A 12,123-nucleotide genomic window follows, 5' to 3' on the forward strand; every position below is an offset into this window, starting at 1 on the left:
TTTCCTGTTTATTTCCGATCTCTTTAGCACAGGACCTGGCTGAATAAATGATAATTGAATAGAATTGAAATTGAATTACACAGTTGCAAGGTACATTCAATCACATTCTTGTTTAAATTTTTTAAAAAAACTTTATTTTGAAATAATTATAGATTCACAGGAAGTTGCAAAAACAAAATAAATCAACATTCACGCACACATTCTAGTTTGACTCTTACGGGAATCATCCTGTGAAGTATTAGTGTTGGTATCATGTTAAATGGTATTAATATTAATATTAAAATATGAGGAAACAGAGGCTCAGTATCCTGAGAATTTCTTTGCAATTGGTGATGCTAAAGGGATGTTTGTGAGGTGATTGCTATTCCTTGCATTTCTTTACAATTTCTGCCATGTTTTCTTCTTGAAGGCAGAGCCCAAGTTTTATCCCAGTATGAGGCATAGCAGGTGGGAGACACTCAGTAATTGTTGATTTGAATTTCATTTTCACTTATATATGTTAGAAGTTATGTTGAGTACCATTCTAGGGGAATGTTTAAAATTGCTTATGATTAAGTCTACCAAATGTACCCTCATTCTTTTAGCACAGATTGGATGCTTACAGAGAGAGAGAGAGAGAGGGAGAGAGAGTGGGAGAAAGAAAGAAAGGGAGAGAGAGAAATCTTTGAGAAAAGAAAGACATGGGAAATTGCTAGGTAACCCAACCCTGTCTGAAGAGAGAATTGTTTCTTTGTGCCACCACTGGAGAAATGCAGGACTGTTATGTGAGGAGCAGTTTTGCTTTTTGTGTATCAGGTAAGGCAGAAAGGAGAGGAGTAAAGTTCAAGACAAGGAGGAATTAGAAGGGGCCAAGTGATTGAAATCAACAAAGGGAACAGACCAAGAAATATGAGAAATCGAGAGGAAGGAAAGGTTGAGAGGGTGTAATGTTGATAGCATTTAAAAGGGAGTAGGGAATGCAAAGTGACCTGCTGTGAAGGAGCCTTAAGATACCATCTGAATTCTTTTTCCTGTGAGATACTTTCTCTTGAAAAGAATTCTCAGCATCCAACCCTAAACACCACTACAGTATTTTTTGGGTGTAGTTGCTTTTAACAAGTCACATAGCTTTATACCAGGGAGTCTGATGGCTTTATCATTGTTTGCATTCTTCCTTTCCAAGGGTAATAACAAGCTTTAAAAAGTAGACTACAATTTCAATTTAATAATTTGATTAATCTTTGATAATATTCTAGTTTTTATAAAACTAAAATATGCTAAGTCATTCTGTCAAGAAGCTAGGGTAATTTTTTCCCCTGCCATCGTGGTTGTGAATGTTGGTAAGGAATTACCTATATGCAAGAAACATCTCTTGGTATAGTGGGTTCCATATCATGTTTTAAGCTAATATGATTTTCTAGTGTGGAGCCACTTGAGTCTGAATAAAAATGACAGCTATGGGAACAAATTGTCGTATTCTCCTTGCAGCAAGTTCCATTTGCTCACGAATCTGTTATTATTGAAGAAGCGTTTAGTTGTAGGTAAATGACCCTTGCCTTCTGTCTTTAATTGAAACTCAGCCTGCCACAGTTAATATGTTTCATGAGTCAGTAAAGCTTGGAAGAAAATCCTAATGTGTTTTTAAAAGCAAAGGAAAAAAATTAATTGGTTTCAGCACACATTTTTCTATGCAAACAGTTCCTTGCTTTTATATAGAAAAAGCTCTCTTGACATTATTTTTTTTGCATAGTTTTCTGCACTGTCTCATCAGTATCTGTTCAGTTGCACATAGTTGTGTTTTGAGAAGAAGAAACCTTTGGTCTATTTGGAAGGGAGTATGAGAACTATAATCCCTCTCTAACCGTGGAATTTGGGCTTGATCTGTGTACTAGGAGAGGAGATACAAGATAACCTCACTGAAGCTGGGTGCAGTGGCTCATGCCTGCAATCCCAGCACTTTGGAAGGCCAAGGCAGGTGGATCACTTGAGGTTAGGAGTTCAAGATCAGCTTGGCCAACATGGTGAAACCCTGTCACTACTAAAAATACAAAAATTAGTTAGGTGTGGTGGTGCACACCTGTAATCCCAGCTACTCGGGAGGCTGAGGCACGAGAATTGTGTGAACCTGGGAGGCGAGTTTGCAGTGAGCCAGGATGGCACCACTGCACTCCAGCCTGTGTGACAGAGTGAGACTCCATCTCAAAATAATAATAATAGTAATAACCTCAGTGAAAGGGCTTGTATCACATTGAATAACTTTAATATTTCTTCGTAGCATTGGCCCAGCATAGGCACCTCAATGACTTGAGATCTTCTTTCATTTTGTAAATTCAAGTTGTATCAATTAGCTATTGCTCTATAACAAATAATCCCACAACTTAGTGGCTTAATTAACAACAGTGTATTACTTTTCACTGTATATATATTTTTTTGAGATGGAGTCTTGCTCTGTCACCCAGCTAGAGTGCAGTGGCGCAATGTCAGCTCACTGCAACCTCCGCCGCCTGGGTTCAAGCGATTCTCCTGCCTCAGCCTCCCAAGTAGCTGGGATTACAGGCGCCCACCACTGCACCCGGCTAATTTTTGTATTTTTAGTAGAGACGGGGTTTCACCATCTTGGCCTCAGGTGATCCACCTGCCTCGGCCTCCCAAAGTGCTGGGATTACAGACGTGAGCCACCATGCCTGGCTACTTTTCACTATTTTATGGGGTTTCTGGGTAGTTTTTCTGCTAATTTTGTCTGGCTCAATTATATAGGTTCATTCATTTGGAAGGTTGTTGGCTAGGGGCTGGGTTCGTTTGGTATAACAGGAATGTCTAGGCCTCTCTCCATGTGGTATTTCATTTTGGGCTTGTTCACACCATGGTGGTCTTGGGCAGGGGTTCTGAGAATATGAGAGTGAAATCTGCAAGTCCTCTGCAACTTATGCAATGTCATTTCTGCCATGTTCTGTCAGTCAAAGCAAGTCTCGAGGCCAACTCAGATTTGAGGAATGGGGAATATACCTCTTGAAAGAAGGAGCTCCAAAACCTTGTGGCCAAGTTTTTTTAGTCTACCATATGGCTAGTTATCTAGGAGAGAATTATTAGGATATATGGGGCTGGGGTGGGTGGTCATATCTGGGTTTTGAGTCTCACATAGTTGCCATCTGAGCCAGCCAATTCAGCTGAGTCTAGTATTTATGAGGGTAGCTGGTTCTGTGCATGCATGCATATGTAATTGCGTTCCAAAGTCAGTCCCCATCATATGGCTCCAAGCTTCATCTCTTCATCTTTAAAGTAGGAATAGTAATAGTGCCTCTTACATAAATTGTGAGGATTAAATAAGAGAGAGAATGTGTAGAAAGTGCTTTGCGGTTCCTGGCACATGGTAGGTATTCAAATGAATGATAGCTAATTTTACTTTTAAATTTTCTTATTTTAAATTCTTAGCTATTTGTGTGTGTTTGTTTTATAAGCAATCCACATTCCTTGCAGAACAATTGGAAAATATGGAAAAGCAGAAAGAGAAAAAAAGGCTAATTTCAAGTTACTCAATATCTTACTGCCCAGATTTAGTTACTATCAATCTTTTGGTGAAATCCATTTATAGTTGTTAAAACAAACTAAATATGGTCTGAGAAGGACTCTGTACTTCTATATTTGAGTCCTTTTGGATGAACTGTAACCTAGCTTAATAGTCAGACAGAATTGAAAACCTAACTTAGTAGTATGTGCCTGTAACAATAGCTGAGTGTTGGCCAATCCCAGCAGCCATAATTTAACCACTCATTGACTGCTGAATGTTCAAACTCCATTCAAATAAGGCAAATGCTGAACTATAACCAATCTCACTGTTTCTGTACCTCACTTCTGATTCCTGTATGTCACTGTACCTTTTTTGTCTATAAATTTGTTCTGACCATGAGGCACCCATGGAGTCTCTGTGAGTCCACTGTGATTCTGGGGGCTGCCTGATTCACAAATCATTCATTGCTCAATTAAACTCCTTTAAATTTAATTTGGCTGAAGTTTTTCTTTTATCAGATGATGTCAGAAGTGGGATCTGAAGTGGAGCTTCTAGTGACCCCCAGGAACGCTGAGTGAACACGCGAGGTACCTGCAGGACCCACTTGTGTCCATTGATCTCTCAGAGTGGCTGGGGATCGTGGGTAGGCTCCCTCTCGGATTTTGGAGCTCCACGGATTTGTGTTTTAAGCTCTCCGAGTTTCTTTGAGCAAATTTCTGGTCAAACTGGGTTTGGAGTCACAACAGAAACTGGACTGGGTCCAGGAACGGATTTGATCTGCAAATTAACTGGTTTGGATGCAAGTTAGAGGACGCTCATATCTGACTGGGTTAGAAAGGAACTGGTAGTAAGCAGTAATATTGCAGGGGTTATGAAATTTGGCTTTTGGAAATTCACAGAGATTTTTGTGTTCTACCCCTTTGTTTCATTTTTCTTGCACACTTAGGTAGGAAAAATCATTGGCTAAGTTATCCAAGAAAACCTGAGTAAAGTCAATATTTTAGGTAAAAATGGGATCCTTAATTTCTGGAAAACTGAGTTCCTTCTGGCTTATACATTAGGCCTGGGAGGCAGCGAGGTCTTACCAAAACGGCAAAATCTTACTAAAGATAAGTTGCAGTGGAATATCCCGAATGAACAATAATGCATTGAAGTACATTTAAAAATGAGGGCTTTTGGTAAAGTCTCTTTTGGCTAAGAATGGGTTTGGCACTGTGGAATGTCAACTGCTGTTCTCTTTGGAATAATCTGCCTTGCAGTCTTTGCTAATGGCTGTGGGTGACAGGATTAGGCATATACAGGATCGTGGGACATGGGGAGCTTTTTCCTCCCACCCAAAAAAGGGGAAACTTGAGAGCTGATGGGACTGCTGCTAACAAGTGGCCACCTGAACTTTTCAGTGTTGCTGAAATGAATGGGTCTTGCTCTGGCCTCCCTGAGCTCTTCACTTTCCACACTCTGCCACAGGCAATACTTGCTTTTTTCTTCTTTCCTTTCCTATCTTTTCTGTTATTCAGGGTGACCATCTTCACTAGAGACCATATGTTGAAATTTATAGTCAGAAGTTGGATTAAAGAGGAGGGGCCCACCTGAGGGCAAATTTAAGCCTTGCTGGTTTGATATTGGGTGCTAAGCAGAGTGGCTAATGTCTATGTTTTATCACACATATTTTGCTATGGCCAGAACAATAAAAGATCATTTTCCTTTATGATGTGGCTTGGCCCCCAGTGCGATGGTATAGCAAGCTGGGTCACTGGGCCCCCTCAGGGAAAGGGAACCCAGAAGCCTAGCATGCTGGCAAAAGGGTAAGAATTTCTTACCAGTCAGATTTTCTGGCTTCTCTCTCTCTGTGCAAATGGTTGAATGAATGGTAAAAATCACTGTTTATCTCTTTTGTAAAGTTTTAATTATGCAAAAGAGAATTCTGAGGCTAGTCTTAAGCCGATGTATTTTGTGCTATGAATTCATTTTTCTGTGTCGAGGGGAACCTTAGGATAAAACGTGGGCTTAGGACCCCATAAGCTAGCTGATCAAGATGGCCCAACAAGCTGGTCCGTAACAAACTTTGCTGCAGGTCCCTGAAACAAACAAACAAAAAAACTGGATGGGGTCTCCATCTTGTTTTATGTCCTTGGGAGCTTGACCTTGTAAGCATGTGGCAGTACTTTCTCTTGGTCTCTGCCTTCCAGAGAACAGGAATTTTAGGGTTTATGTCATAGTTAGCTCTAAAAATTATCTTGAGTAGTTAAAAGGCTTTGCAAGTTCAAAATTAACTACCCTAGATCCCTTCTGAGAAGAACAGTAGAGACTGCCCCATGCTGTAGCTCAGTGGCTAAGGTTCTGCCCTTTCACACTGGTGATTAGGGTTTGATCCCCTGGTTGGGAAGTAAGTCCTTTCTGGTTTAACATCTGCATGACCTTGTCTATTCTCTTCTCTTCCATAGACCATTTTAAATTTTCCTTTCTCTGAGCACCTGGGAGATTACCTTTGGTAAAGTTCAGAAGTCAGAAATACTAGCTGTTTGGCCTGGCTAAAATTGGGTAATAAGAAGTTTTAAAAGGACTTTATTTAAGAGTGCTGTGGTTAAAAGTCAGCTTAATTAAAAATGGATATTCAAACTCTAACAGCCTGGACTCCTTGGGAAAAACAGGAGGCACTAGAGACCCCTATCCTGGCCCTCTTCTTCCAAGGACTCCACCATAAAGCCAATAACCAATTAAGAAACTTAAAATGTGGCAAATGAAAAATCTTACAACTACTGTAGTAATCTTCTCTGTGTGTAATTATATATGTGTTGTGTGTATACATAAAATAGCTCTAATTAATTGGCTTAAACAAACGTAAGTGCTTAAATCAAGTATTTTGAAAGCAAAATAACTGTAATGCCTTTAGTTCATGTAACTTTAGTAATCTTTGGGAAATAAAAACAGCTTTAAAGATTATCAATAAAATAAAGACATTTTATCTAAATTATGCAGGTCAGATATTAGGTTTTTTAAATGCCTTAAGGTCATAAACTGCTTTGACTTTTGAAAATTGTTCAATTTATTTTGGAGACCTTAAATTCTTTTCGTTTTTTTTGTTTTTGTTTTTTTTTTGAGACAGAGTCTGGCTCTGTCGCCCAGGCTGGAGTGCAGTGGCACGATCTCCGCTCACTGCAAGCTCCACCTCCCGGGTTCACGCCATTCTCCTGCCTTAGCCTCCCGAGTAGCTGGGATTACAGGTGCCCGCCACCTCGCCCAGTTAATTTTTTGTATTTTTAGTAGAGACGGAGTTTCACCACGTTAGCCAGGATGGTCTTGATCTTCTGACCTCGTGATCCACCCAGCTTGGCCTCCCAAAGTGCTGGGATTACAGGCGTGAGCCACTGTGCCCAGCCCAAAAGGGGGAATTTTTTAAATCAAAATTATAAGAGGCCATTATTTTGGACTGAGCTCTTGCGCTAGGCCCTGACAAACCAAACCAAACTAAAATGGAGTCACTCGTGCTAAATGTGGCATAATCAAACTAAGGCTTTAAGGAAACAGATTCTACAAGAGATCAGGTTTTGTTTTTCTCCTGTAAACAGGATGTTCCAGCATAGGGAGGTACCTTCTACTCAGTCTGTATTCTCTCCTTGAAAAACCCACTGCTCTACTGTTTCCCAGTGGGTTTCAAAACCACATAAATACATTTACATTAGTGATAGTAGTATCGATGACTGAGGTTTTGGTCAATCTCTCAAAATTGAGAAAATGACCAAAAGGGGGGAATTGTTAAAGCAAACTGAATGTGGCCTCAGAAGGACTGACTCTGTACTTCTGTGTTTGAGTCTTTGTGGATGAACTGTAACCTACCTTAATAGACAAAATTGAAAACTTAACTTAGTAGTATGTGCCTGTAACAATAGCTGAGTGTTGGCCAATCCCAGCAGCCATAATTTAACCACTCATTGACTGCCGAATGTTCAAACGCCATTCAAATAAGGCAAATGCTGAACTATAACCAATCTCACTGTTTCTGGACCTCACTTCTGATTCCTGTACGTCACTGTACCTTTTTTGTCTATAAATTTGTTCTGACCATGAGGCACCCATGGAGTCTCTGTGAATCTGCTGTGATTCTGGGTGCTGCCCAATTCGCGAATCGTTCATTGCTCAGTTGAACTCTTTTAAATTTAATTCAGCTGAAGTTTTTCTTTTATCATAGTTTAAACCTTTTTTCAGTGCATATGCATGTATGAATAAGTGTGTGTGTTAGATAGACAGAGAGAGACATTTGTATTTGTAGTTAGATACATTATTTATAAAATTTAATGAAGTAGAAAACCAGAACTGGTCATTACTCTTTATTATCTGTACCTTCTCATCCCAGGATTTGTTTAGGGCACAGAGACTGCGTTGTTAAGTAGGATCTGATTCGCAGCCTACCATTTTAGTTTTCCCTGGATCCCAGAGATCAAGGCACCAGCTCATACCTGCTACTGGACCTGAATCTTCCCGAGTGAGTTTAGAAAACTCTAGACCCTTGAGACGTTCTGAGAAAGAAGAGTTCCTTGTCAAATAAATTAGAGAAATGCTGCATATGCCCTGCCAGTCTTTGAGAATCACAGATACCAATTGGTATATTCAAGGCTCTGATATGTCCTGTGGTAAAGAATCTTATTTCACTTTAACACAGTATTTTCCAAATTTAAGTGAAGTCTTCCTTTAATTTTACTTTGAAAAATAATACACAGTAAAATTAGCTTTTTTTGGTGTATAGTTCCGTAAAATTGCACACATACATAGATTCATGTAATGACCACCACAGTCAAGATACAGAACAGTTTCATTCCACCCCAAAACTCCTTGTGCCATCCCTTTATAGTCAGCACCCCCCTCTGTCCACCTCTGGCGACTATGAATGTGTTCTCTATCACAATCGTTTTCTTTTTTTCCAGGAATGTCATATTTTGGACACATAGATGGAATCATACACTATGTAGCCTTTGTAACTATCTTTTTTCACTCAGGGAATGCCTCCGGGACATATCTGTGTTGTGTGTATGAATAGTTAAGTCTTTTTTGTTGCTGAGTCATATTGCATGGTGTGAATATACCAAAATTTACTTATCCTGTTGAAGGATATTTCTAGGCTTTGGTGAGTATGAATAGAGCTGCTAGAAACGTTCATGTACAGGTGTTTGTGTGAACTTAAATTTTCACTTCTCTGAGGAATGGGATTGTTGGGCCATATGGTAAGTGTATGTAAACAAACTATTTTTTACTGTTTTAATCTATTAAGATGGTGGTTCCCAACTTTTATGGTACCAGGGACTGGTTTTGTGGAAGACAATTTTTCCATGGATGGTGGGGGGTGGCGGGGAGATGGTCTCAGGATGAAGCTGTTCCACCCTAGATCATCAGGCATTAGGTTCTTGTGAGGAGCACGCAACCTGCATCCCTTGCATGTGCAGTTCACAATAGGGTTCACAGTCCTGTGATAATCTAATGCCATGCCTATCTAATAGGAGGTGGAGCTCAGGTGGTAATGCTCCCTTACCCACCACTCTTCTCCTGCTCTGCAGCCCTGTTGCTAATAGGCCACGGGGACCGGTACCAGTTCGCCATCCAGGGGTTGGGGACCCCTGTATTAAGATCCCACATCACCAGGATTTCATAGAACATACTATGAACATCCTGCAGACCTAGTCTTTCATGGAACCCACTTTGGGAAGGCCTTGTGTGCTGCCACTTAACGCACTTGAAAAGTCCAAATCCACCTCAAATCCATCTCATGTACCCAAAGCTTGCTGAGGTTCGGCCATGACTTCCACCATACTCCCCTTTGTTGAGTGCCTAATGCCAGACATTGGTATCATTCTCTCATTTAATTGAACTCACACCACAATCTGTGATTTTACAGCTGAGGAAACTGAGGCCCAGAGAGGCTAAGTGAGTAGCCTAAGTTTCCATAGCTGGTAAGTAGCTAAGATTTGAACCCTGGTATCTTATCCCCAAGATCAGTGCTTGCTCTCCTACCCTATTTACCTGCCTTTTTCTCCCTTTCCTTCTTTAAACATTTGTTATTATTTTATTTTTTTTTAAGTGTTTATTTCAGGTTCAGGAGTATGTGTGCAGGTTTGTTACATAGGTGAGCTTGTGTTACAGAGGTTTGTTGTGCAGATTATTTTGTCACCTAGGTACTAAGCCTAGTACCCAATAGTTCTTTTTTCTGATCTTCTCCCTTCTCCCACCCTCCCCCCTCTGATAGGCCCCAGTGGGTGTTGTTCCCCTCTATGTGTCCATGTGTTCTCCTCATTTAGCTCCCACTTATAAGTAAGAATGTGCGGTATTGGGTTTTCTGTTCTTGTGTTAGTTTGCTGAGGAAAATGGCCACCAGTTCCATCCATGTTCCTGCAAGACATGATCTCATTCTTTTTCATGGCTGCATAGTATCTTTGAACATTTTTATCTGGGTTTGTGGTTGGTTGTAGACCAGCGCCAACAAATGACAAACCCAATTACTGTCACTTCCCACTTCTATGCTCATGGCAGACATCATTAACTGAATTTCATCTTCTCTTTTTCACTCAGCCCTGATGCAACCTTCTCCAGACAACTATTGGTTGGTCAGAGTTAGCACTTGAGCTAATTACCATTTGCTGTTTTGTCCTTGTATTAGTTATCTATTGCTATATAACAAACCACCTCAAAACACAGCGTCTTGAAAATAGTAAAACTCAGGCCGGGCGCTGTGGCTCAACGCCTGTAATCCCAGCACTTTGGGAGGCCGAGACGGGCAGATCACAAGGCCAGGAGATCGAGACCATCCTGTCCAACATGGTGAAACCCCATCTCTACTAATAATACAAAAAATTAGCCGGGCATGGTGGCAGACGCCTGTAGTCCCAGCTGCTCGGGAGGCTGAGGCAGGAGAATGGCGTAAACCAGGAGGTGGAGGTTGTAGTGAGCTGAGATCACGCTGCTGCACTTCAGCCTGGGCAAAAGAGCGAGACTCCGTCTCAAAAAAAAAAAAAAAAAAAAAAAAGTAAAACTCACTTATGATCACTCATGATTTCTATGGGTCAAGAATTCAGACAGCCGAGCAGAACGACCATCCCTGTTTCACCATGCCTGGGGTCATGTTCACTGGAAGACTTGGAGACTGGGGCTGAAGTCCTCTGAAGGCTTGTCTGCTCTCTTATCTAGTGGCTGATTCTGACTGTTGGCTGAGGGCTAGCGGGGGCTGTTGTCTGAACACCCATGTGTGTTTTCTCCATGTGACTTGGACTTCCTCGTCATATGACACCTTGGTTCTAAAAGCTAGCATCTCAAGAGAGTGAGAGGCAAGTGGAAGTGACAAAGCATTACTTCCACCACATTGTATTTTTTAGAAGTAAGTCACTAAGTCTGGCTCATTTTCAAAGGGCAGTAATTAAATTCTACTTTAAAAATGTATATATTACGTATGCTCTATATATGTATACACACCATATATATATAATGTGAACATATTTTCATTATTCAGAGTAAATTTTTATGTATAGTGCATTAGCAAGGTCTCTTTCAGAAAGTGACAGATACTCAAAAAGGGAATTTATTGGTTCACTTAATTGGGAAGTTCAAGGTTATCAATTTGTCATGACTGGACCCAGGGCCTCAAGGAGTATTCTTAGGATACAGTCTCTCGCTCTTGGTCTCTGTATTAGTCTGTTCTTGCACTGCTATAAAGAAATACCAGAGACTGTGTAATTTGTAAAGAAAAGAGGTTTAATTGGCTCTTGGTTCTGCAGGCTGTATAGGAAGCATAGCAGCTTCTGCTTCTGAGGAGACTTCAGGAAGCTTCCAGTCATGGTGGAAGGCAAAGGGGGAGCGAGTCATCTCACATGGCAGGAGCAGGAGCAAGAGAGAGAGAGGTGGGGGAGGTGCTGCACACTTTTAAACAGCCAGATCTCACAATAACTCACTCCCTATCACAAGAACAGTACCAAGGGGATGGTGTTACACCATTCATGAGAAATCCACCTCCATGATCCAAACACCTCCCACTAGGCCCCACCTCCATCCAAACCATATCAGTTTTCCTCTATATTTTATCCCTACTTACTTCTCTGTTGGCTTTATTCTTGGGAAAGCTCTACCTGGGAGATGGTCCGGATGGACATGCCAGCTCCAAGTTTACCTTCTACCAGGTTAGCAAGCCCAGAGGACCACATCTTCTCTTTTTCCATAGCTCCAGGAAAGCACCAAGATTGGCACTGATTAGCCTGTATGGGGTCACACACTCACCCCTGAGCCAATCCCTGTGACAGGGAATCCAGACCTGGCCAGTTGGCGTGAACTAGGTTGGAGGAATTTGTTCCTCAAAAGGATGAAACCGGCTTTGTTCTCAGAAGAAGGCTGCTAGACAAAAACAAAAGATGTCCCCTGTGCACAGTGACACAGTTTTGACTTGGGGCTTTCTCTGCTCCCTGCTCCCCTGAGCCTGTCCTGGCTTCGCACTCCTCGCTCTCACAGTCATGTTCCCACTCAACCGCAGACGCTCTGAGTCTCTCCCCCAGGAGGACAAATAAAGGGCACACACACCCTTTCTAGTATAGGGTCTAGCTCTTGACTGCCGATACTTTGATTTACTTCCATAACTCCCTGGATTCCTGACTCGAGTCTGGTGA

Source organism: Chlorocebus sabaeus, chromosome 22, assembly GCF_047675955.1.
Source record: "Chlorocebus sabaeus isolate Y175 chromosome 22, mChlSab1.0.hap1, whole genome shotgun sequence".
Taxonomy (NCBI): domain Eukaryota; kingdom Metazoa; phylum Chordata; class Mammalia; order Primates; family Cercopithecidae; genus Chlorocebus; species Chlorocebus sabaeus.